Consider the following 7,855-nt stretch of genomic DNA (forward strand, 5'->3'; position numbering starts at 1 on the left):
TTCACATTTTCCCACATTATACTCCATCTGCCATTTTTTTCCCCCGCTCACTTAATCTATCTATATCCCCGGTGATGGTGATTGTTTTAAGTTCCTCCCTCCTGTTCACCTCTTGATTTTCAAGTATCTTTGGGAAGTTTTCTAAGTCTTCTACAGTGAAGACAGACACAAAATACCTGCTCAACGCCTCCGCTGTTTCCTTGTTTTCCATTATTAATTCTCCAGACTCACCTTCTAGAGGACCAACACTTGCTTTAGTTACTCTTTTCCTCTTCAAATACTTGTAGAAACTCTTATTATATGTTTTTATATTTCTAGCTAGCTTTCTCTCAGACTCTACTTTCTCCCTCCTTTTTTTCAGTCATTCTTTGCTGGTTGTCAAAATTTGACTTATCTTCTGACCTACCACTAATCTTCGCCGATTTGTACAGTGTTTCTTTCAATTTGACGCTATCCTTAACTTCCTTATTTAGTCACAGATAATGCTTCTTAAAAAGTCTTTCTTTCTCACTGGGATAAATCTTTGTTGAGAGTTATTAAGTATCTCCTTAAAAGCCTGTCACTACATCGCTACTGTACTACCTTTCTTGGTGTTCTGAAGATTCAGTTATTAAACATGCTGCAGAGGTGCAAGGCACACAGACCAAGATGGTCCCAGGTTTGATTCTCAGTCTGTGTTAATTTATCTGATCTCAGTAGTGGTGGCAGGAGGACTTGTTAGAAGTGGCCTCACTCAGCATGCTAGGACAGAGAGAAGAAATATCAGCATGCATGCCAACCATCAGCTTTTCAAGATGACAGCATTTCAAATGGGACAGCTCGCCAGCATTTCATAAGAAAACACGATGTTTTCCCTCTAGGGTTAGAGGTTTTCAACCAGTCAGATCATTTGGAGGACAGGACTGGTGGCTGACAGACCCAATCAGATCATGCATTATTTCAAATCTCTGTTCAAATAATGGGCAGAGAAACATCCTATGAATGTGTTAAGCACACATTATCATTAATTGACTTCTAGCCTTATCTTTTTAAGGTTTTAAAAAGAGAAAATATTTGAAATGTACAGCAAAGTTAAAAAGGTTAATGTTTGGATGCAACCTTTCATTTGAACTTCTTTCTAAATTTTGTTTCAATTATCCTTTTAAAGTTGCTTAAAAATAAACCTGATCATTAACCAGTGACCCACTGGGAAGTGTGCTTGTACAGCAGATAAGGACAAAACTGCTGACCATCGTCAAATAGCTTGCCAACACTCATTGTCCAGACTCATACATGCAGAATGCCCACTTGGATAAAGTACCAGAGGACCAGCATCCAGGGAACCGTTGCCTAGCATGATGTAACAAATATGGGTTTTTATATATTTTTCCTTGTACTATGAATTTTAGGTACTGCATTTTATAAATGTTTGTGTGGGCTTTTGGTAAACATGGAGTTAACTGCTGGTATGTGAAGAGCTGTTTGCATTGATTAGGTTAGGCATATATAAAGGATGTCACGCAATGATTAGGAATAACATGTATGAAACTAGACATTTAAAGAGACAAAGGGTAAGAAGTTAGAACAATTCAGGATGTTTAAGTGGAAATTAGAACAGTTTAAAATGATTGAGTCTATCTGTGGAATGCACAGTTTACCAATAAAAGACAGGAAAAGGATGATTCAAAATGACTAGGTTGTTTACGTATTTTTGATTGTATTGCTAAACTCTGATTGCAATTGTTACCAAAGGTGTTACCAAAGAATAATTTAGACTCCAAGATCCTTTTTATTTGTTACACTGACACTACTGTTTGCCAATTTTTTGTCTTGTCAAGAACCTGAATAAAGGGTCAAGTAATTTGCAGAACTTTCAAATGAGTTCATGCATTCAGAAGAGAGGGGAAAGTTGAATGAAGTTAAACTTTCTAAGGGTTGGAAAACATGTGCTAGTCTTTTGTGCAGATTTCAAACAACAAGTTCATTAGTTAAAAGTGGTTAAACAGTCTCGCATTCTTTTCACAGCCTTTAATCTTCCTGATCTACTGCTCACTTTGTATCAGCCAGTGTTAGATGATTAAAGCACAAGTCATACTAGATTCAAAGCAAGAAATTCCTTTAGCAGAAGAAGCGCTAACTCCCAACCAACCAATTTTTAAAAAAAACTGTTGAGGAATGCCTGGAATCATATATAAATCTGGGTTATGTATGGGTTAATGGAGTTCTGAAAGAACATTTCAACCAGCAACTCTGTGTACTTCAACAAAGTTGAACGTTTACATATTAAAATATTAAAGTGTGTCTGTGACACAGTAATAAAATTACTTAGCCTTCTGTCTAACAAATTACACATAAAGATGGGTTGTTCTACATCAGCCAGTGGAAGAAAGCAGTATCAGGCAGAAAAAAGTATAAACTCCCACATAATCTGGTTGGTGCATAGGTGACTTAATCGGGGTGGAGGTAGGAAGCTGGTCGAGTCCCCACATGCCACTCTCCCAGCCAATTAAATGCCCTCCACCACTAAACCCACAACTGTGGAGGGCACAAGATTCCACCCGTAGCTACCATTGTAACATTGAAATATGGCAGTGAATTTGCACACACCAGACCAGATTATTATTTTAGTGATGTTGATCAAAGGATAAATGTTGGCCAGGACACCAGAAGAACTCTCTTGCTCTTCTTCAAATAATATATTTGTATTCATCTCCTGACTCAGAGGCAGGAGTTACACCCAATGTAATGTTCTTTTAAATACCTTTATAGAACAAATATTAAGCAACTGAGCAATCCCATCTCTTGATCTTTGAGCAGAATGGATGCATTTACTGAAACCAATGGAAAGAAGACTTTTGTCTAGTATCGTGTGAGTTTCTTTCTTTACTTTCCCCACCCAAAATCATCCTCTTCTCGCCTGAATATCCTAACTCATGTTTGGGTGTGGTTCCAGAGACTGCAGCGGCCATCCAGTAGCTAACCGAGGTGCCATGCTTCATTTGCAAACTTATATAGTGTCAGTGAATGACAGGAAGTGGCAGAGAGATGGGATTATCACAGTCAAGCCCAATCGTAACCTTGCCTACATTCATATATAAGTACTTTTCAGCAGGAGTCACTGGATAGTGGTCAGGAGCAAGAACTCTACATGATTTTCCTCTCCCTAGCTCAGGGATGCTGATACAAATTTTGCACCCTCTTCACTGTCCAGATCAGCTCAACACAGATGAGGGGTTAACCCTGGAATCTTCCTAATTTACATAGCTTGATATCAACTTCTTTTTGGTAGGATGTAAAACCCTTTTTCTCCTCATATTCTGGGCCAGACACTAACTGCAGCTGAGAGGGTCAGTACTCCCAAGCATCTGTCATTTTCACTATGAGCTACATGAGGAGGTGCATAACTCTGGGATCTTCATCTATACCTTGGTTTAGGATTACTTATCCGTAAATACACCAAAGTACAAAAACGTATTAACTTGAACTTCTTCTGATTTCTTACTTAATCCTGATGTACTCCTGTAATCTAAAATTTTTCTTCTCCAAGACTCCCAATCTCAGGAATTTGGCCCACGTCTTAGCCTAAACTGGTCTGGTAGTTTTAGGATAAAAGAGGAGAGTTGCATGTGGAGGTAGGAGAAATATCGGAGGTATTAAACGAGTACTTTGCATCTGTCTTTTCAAAGGAAGAAGATGCTACCCAGGCCGAGGTGAGAGACGAGGTAACTGGTACACGCAAGGAATTTACAATTGAGAAGGAGAAGGTATTAGAAAGGCTATCTTTACTTAAAAATGATGAGGTACCAGGACCGGATGAGATGCATCTAAGGATACTGAGGGAGGTGAGAGTGGAAATTTCAGGGGCACTGGTGATAATCTTCCAGTCTTCCTTAGACACAGGGGTGGTGTCAGAGGACTGGAGAATTGCAAATTGTTCAAAAAGGGGTGCAAGGATAAAGCTGGTAACTACAGACCAGTCAGTTTGACTTCAGCGGTAGAGAAACTTCTGGAAAGTATAGTTCAGGACAAAATCAATAGCTACTGAGACAGGTGCAGGATAATTAAGGAAAGCCGCATGGATTCATTAAGGGAAAATCATGTTTAACTAACTTGCTGGAGGTTTTTGAGGTGATAACAGAGAAGGTTGATAAGGGCAATGCTGTTGATGTGGTGCATATGGATTTTCAAAAGGCATTTGATACAGTGCCACACAATAGACTTGTGTGCAAAATTCTAGCTCATGGAATAAAAGGGAAAGTAGGCACTTGGATAAGAAATTGGCTGAGTGACAGGAAACAGAGAGTAGTGATAAATGGTTGTTTTTCAGATTGGAGGAAGGTCTGTAGTGGAGTTCCCCAGGGGTCAGTGTTGGTACCCTTTCCCTTCTTGATTAATGACCTAGACTGTGGTGTGCAGGGCATGATTTCAAAATTTGCAGATGATACTAAGATTGGATGCATTATCAAATGTGATGGGGATAGTCTTGAACTTCAAAAGGACACAGACACATTGCTGGATTGGGCAGACAAATGGCAGATGAAGTTTAATGCAGAGAACTGTGAGGTGATTCATTTTGACAAGAAGAATGTGAAGAGTCAGTATAAAATAAAGGGAGAGATTCTAAAGGAGGTGCAGGAACAAAGGGCCCTCAGTGTATTTGTATATAAGTAATTGAAGATGGCAGGGCATGTTGAGAGAGCAGCTAATAAAGCATATGGTATCTTAGGCTTTATTAATAGGGGCATTGAGTACAAGAGTAAGGAGGTCATGTTAAACTTGTATAAGACACTAGTTAGGCCTCATCTGGAGTACTCTGTCCAGTTCTGGGCGCCATACTTGAGGAAGGAGGTGAAGGCATTGGAGAGAGGGATGATGTGGGTATGGAAATCAGGCAGAAGGACTGTGATATAATTAAAGAAATTAGCATAGAAAGGGAGGAGGTTCTAAATGGTCTGGCGGGCTTAAAAGTAGATGAATCTCCAGGCCCAGACGAAATGTATCCCAGGCTGTTGAGTGAGGCAAGGGAGGAGATAGCAGGGGCGCTGGCAATAATTTTCAATGCCTCTCTGGCCACAGGAGAGGTGCCAGAGGACTGGAGGACAGCCAACATGGTACTGTTATTCAAGAAGGGAGGAAGGGATAAACCAGGGAACTACAGGTCAATCAGTCTAACTTCAGTGGTGGGGAAACTATTGGAAGCAATTCTGAGGGACAGAATTAATCTACACTCGGAGAGGCAGGGATTAATCGAGGACAGTCAGCATGGTTTTGTTAAGGGGAGGTCATGTCTGACCAATTTGATTGAATTTTTCGAAGAGGTGACCAGGTGTATAGATGAGGGCAATGCATTTGATGTAGACTACTTGGACTTCAGCAAGGCTTTTGATAAGGTCCCACATGGGAGATTGATAATGAAGGTAAGAGCTCATGGGATCCAAGGCAATTTGGCAAATTGGATCCGGAATTGACTGAGTGGCAGGAAGCAGAGGGTGATGGTCGAGGGGTGTTTTTGTGACTGGATGCCTGTGTTCAGTGGGGTTCCACAGGGATCAGTGTTGGGTCCCTTGCTGTTTGTGGCATATATAAATGATTTAGACTTGAATGTAGGAGGGTTGATCAGTAAGTACGCAGATGACACGAAAATTGGTGGGGCAGTAAACAGCGAGGAGGGTAGCCTTAGATTACAGGAGGATATAGATGGGCTGGTCAGATGGGCTGATCAGTGGCAAATAGAATTTAATCCGGATAAGTGTGAGGTGATGCACTTGGGCAGGACAAACATGGTACGTGAATACATGATGAATGGTAGGACCCTGGGAAGTATCAAGGATCAGAGGAACCTTGGTGTGCATGTCCAAGGTAGTGGGACAGATAAGGTGGTTAAGAAGGCATATGGGTTACTTACCTTTATCAACCAAGGCATAGAATATAAGAGCAGGGAGGTTATGCTGGAACTGTATAAAACATGGTTAGGCCACAGCTAGAGTATTGCATGCAGTTCTGGAATCTGCATTATAGGAAGGATGTGATTGCACTAGAGAGAGTGCAGAGGAGATTTACCAGGATGTTGCCTGGGCTGGAGAGTTTTAGTTATGAGGAGAGATTGGATAAACTGGGGTTATTTTCCCTGGAGCAGAGGAGATTGAGGGGGGACATGATTGAGCTGTATAAAATTATGAGGGGCATAGATAGGGTGGACAGGAAGGAACTTTACCCCTTAGTGGAGGGATCAATAACCAGGGGGCATAGATTTAAGGTAAGGGGCAGGAGGTTTAGAGGGGATGTGAGAAAGAATTTTTTCACCTAGAAGGTGGTGGGAATCTGGAACTCACTGCCTGAAAGGATGGTAGAGGCAGAAACCCTCATAACATTTAAGAAGTATTTGGATGTGCACTTGTGATGCCATGCCTAGTGCTGGAAAATGGGATTAAAATAGTTAGGTACTTGTTTGACCAGCACAGACTCGATGGGCTGAAGGGCCTTTTTCTGTGCTATAGACCTCTATGACTATAGGACTCTACGAGAGTACAGAGGAGATTCACAAAAATGATTCCAGGTATAAAGAACTGTAGCTATGAGGATAGATTGGAGAGGTTGGATCTGTTTACCTTGGAGAAAATAAGGCTGAAAGGAGACTTGATGGAGGTATTCAAGATCCTGAGGGATATGGACAGGGTAAATAGTGAGAAACTGTTCCCACTCAAGAGTACATCAAGAGCTAGAGGGCACAGATTCAAAATAATGGATAAAAGGAGTAGAGGTGATGTGAGGATGGTTGGAGTCTGGAACGAACTTCCAGAAAGGGTGGTGGAGGCAAGATTGATTGTGGTATTCAAAAGGGAGTTGGATTGCTACCTGAAAACAAAGAATGTGCAAGGTTATGGGATAAGGCAGAGGAGTGGGATTAGGTAGAATGCTCTTTCAGAGACCAGTGCAGACTTGATGGCTTGAATGGCCTCCTTCTGCTCTGTAAAGATTCTGTGAATGTCTTTCTCTTCAGTATTTTTCCCCTCACTGGCTATTGGGATGTGTCTGTCCTTCACTCTGTTTCTTCCAATGTAAAGATGGTTAAATTGGGAACTCAGCAACACAAAAGCAGGTGTGAATTTGAGTCTCACAATTTGGCACTAAGCGTCAGTGCCTGTAAAGATGAACAAATCAGCATTTTACACATTGCAAGTACTTGAATTCTGCAAGGACTGAGTGTTCTTTGCAGCTTTCAAAATGAACACACCTATCACACAGCATGGTGAAACAGATTTCTGTGTGTACTAACCCTGTGTGTACTTATCCCGTGTATCCTCACCTTGTGTGTGCTAACCTTTTTTGCACTCACCATGTACATACTAATCCTGCGCATACTGGCCCTGTGTGCGCTAACCTAACCAATTTTCAAAAAAATCACAACACTGAATCAATCAGGGTCTTCCTTGTTACAGTCAGGTATACATAAAACTACTGTCGGAAGTCAAGGACAATGAAACCGGGAGGACCAGGAATGGTCCTGCTCAAACTGCAAATTGCTGCTAGCTATTGCTCACCCTCCATCGATAATGCGCACTGCTCCCTCCCTCCCGATCATCCCCTCATAAATGCCACCCTCTTTGTCACCACTGTCCTGATCCCTTCTCTCCTGGAAGCCCCTCTCTCTTCGTCCTCAGAAGAGGACAGTGGGATTAGTTTTGTATTGCTCTACCAAACAGCCAGACACAATGGGCCAAATGGCCTCTTTCTGTGCGATAAACATCAATAGTTCTATACAATAAAGAGAGAGAGAAACATGCAGACAGAGACAGTGAGACAGAATCAAAGAGAGAGAGGGGAAAAGAGAGAAACAGACATAGAAAAAGAGAATAAGAGTCAGGGATAGTAGGAC

This window comes from Carcharodon carcharias, chromosome X (assembly GCF_017639515.1).
Source record: "Carcharodon carcharias isolate sCarCar2 chromosome X, sCarCar2.pri, whole genome shotgun sequence".
NCBI classification, from domain to species: Eukaryota; Metazoa; Chordata; class Chondrichthyes; order Lamniformes; family Lamnidae; genus Carcharodon; species Carcharodon carcharias.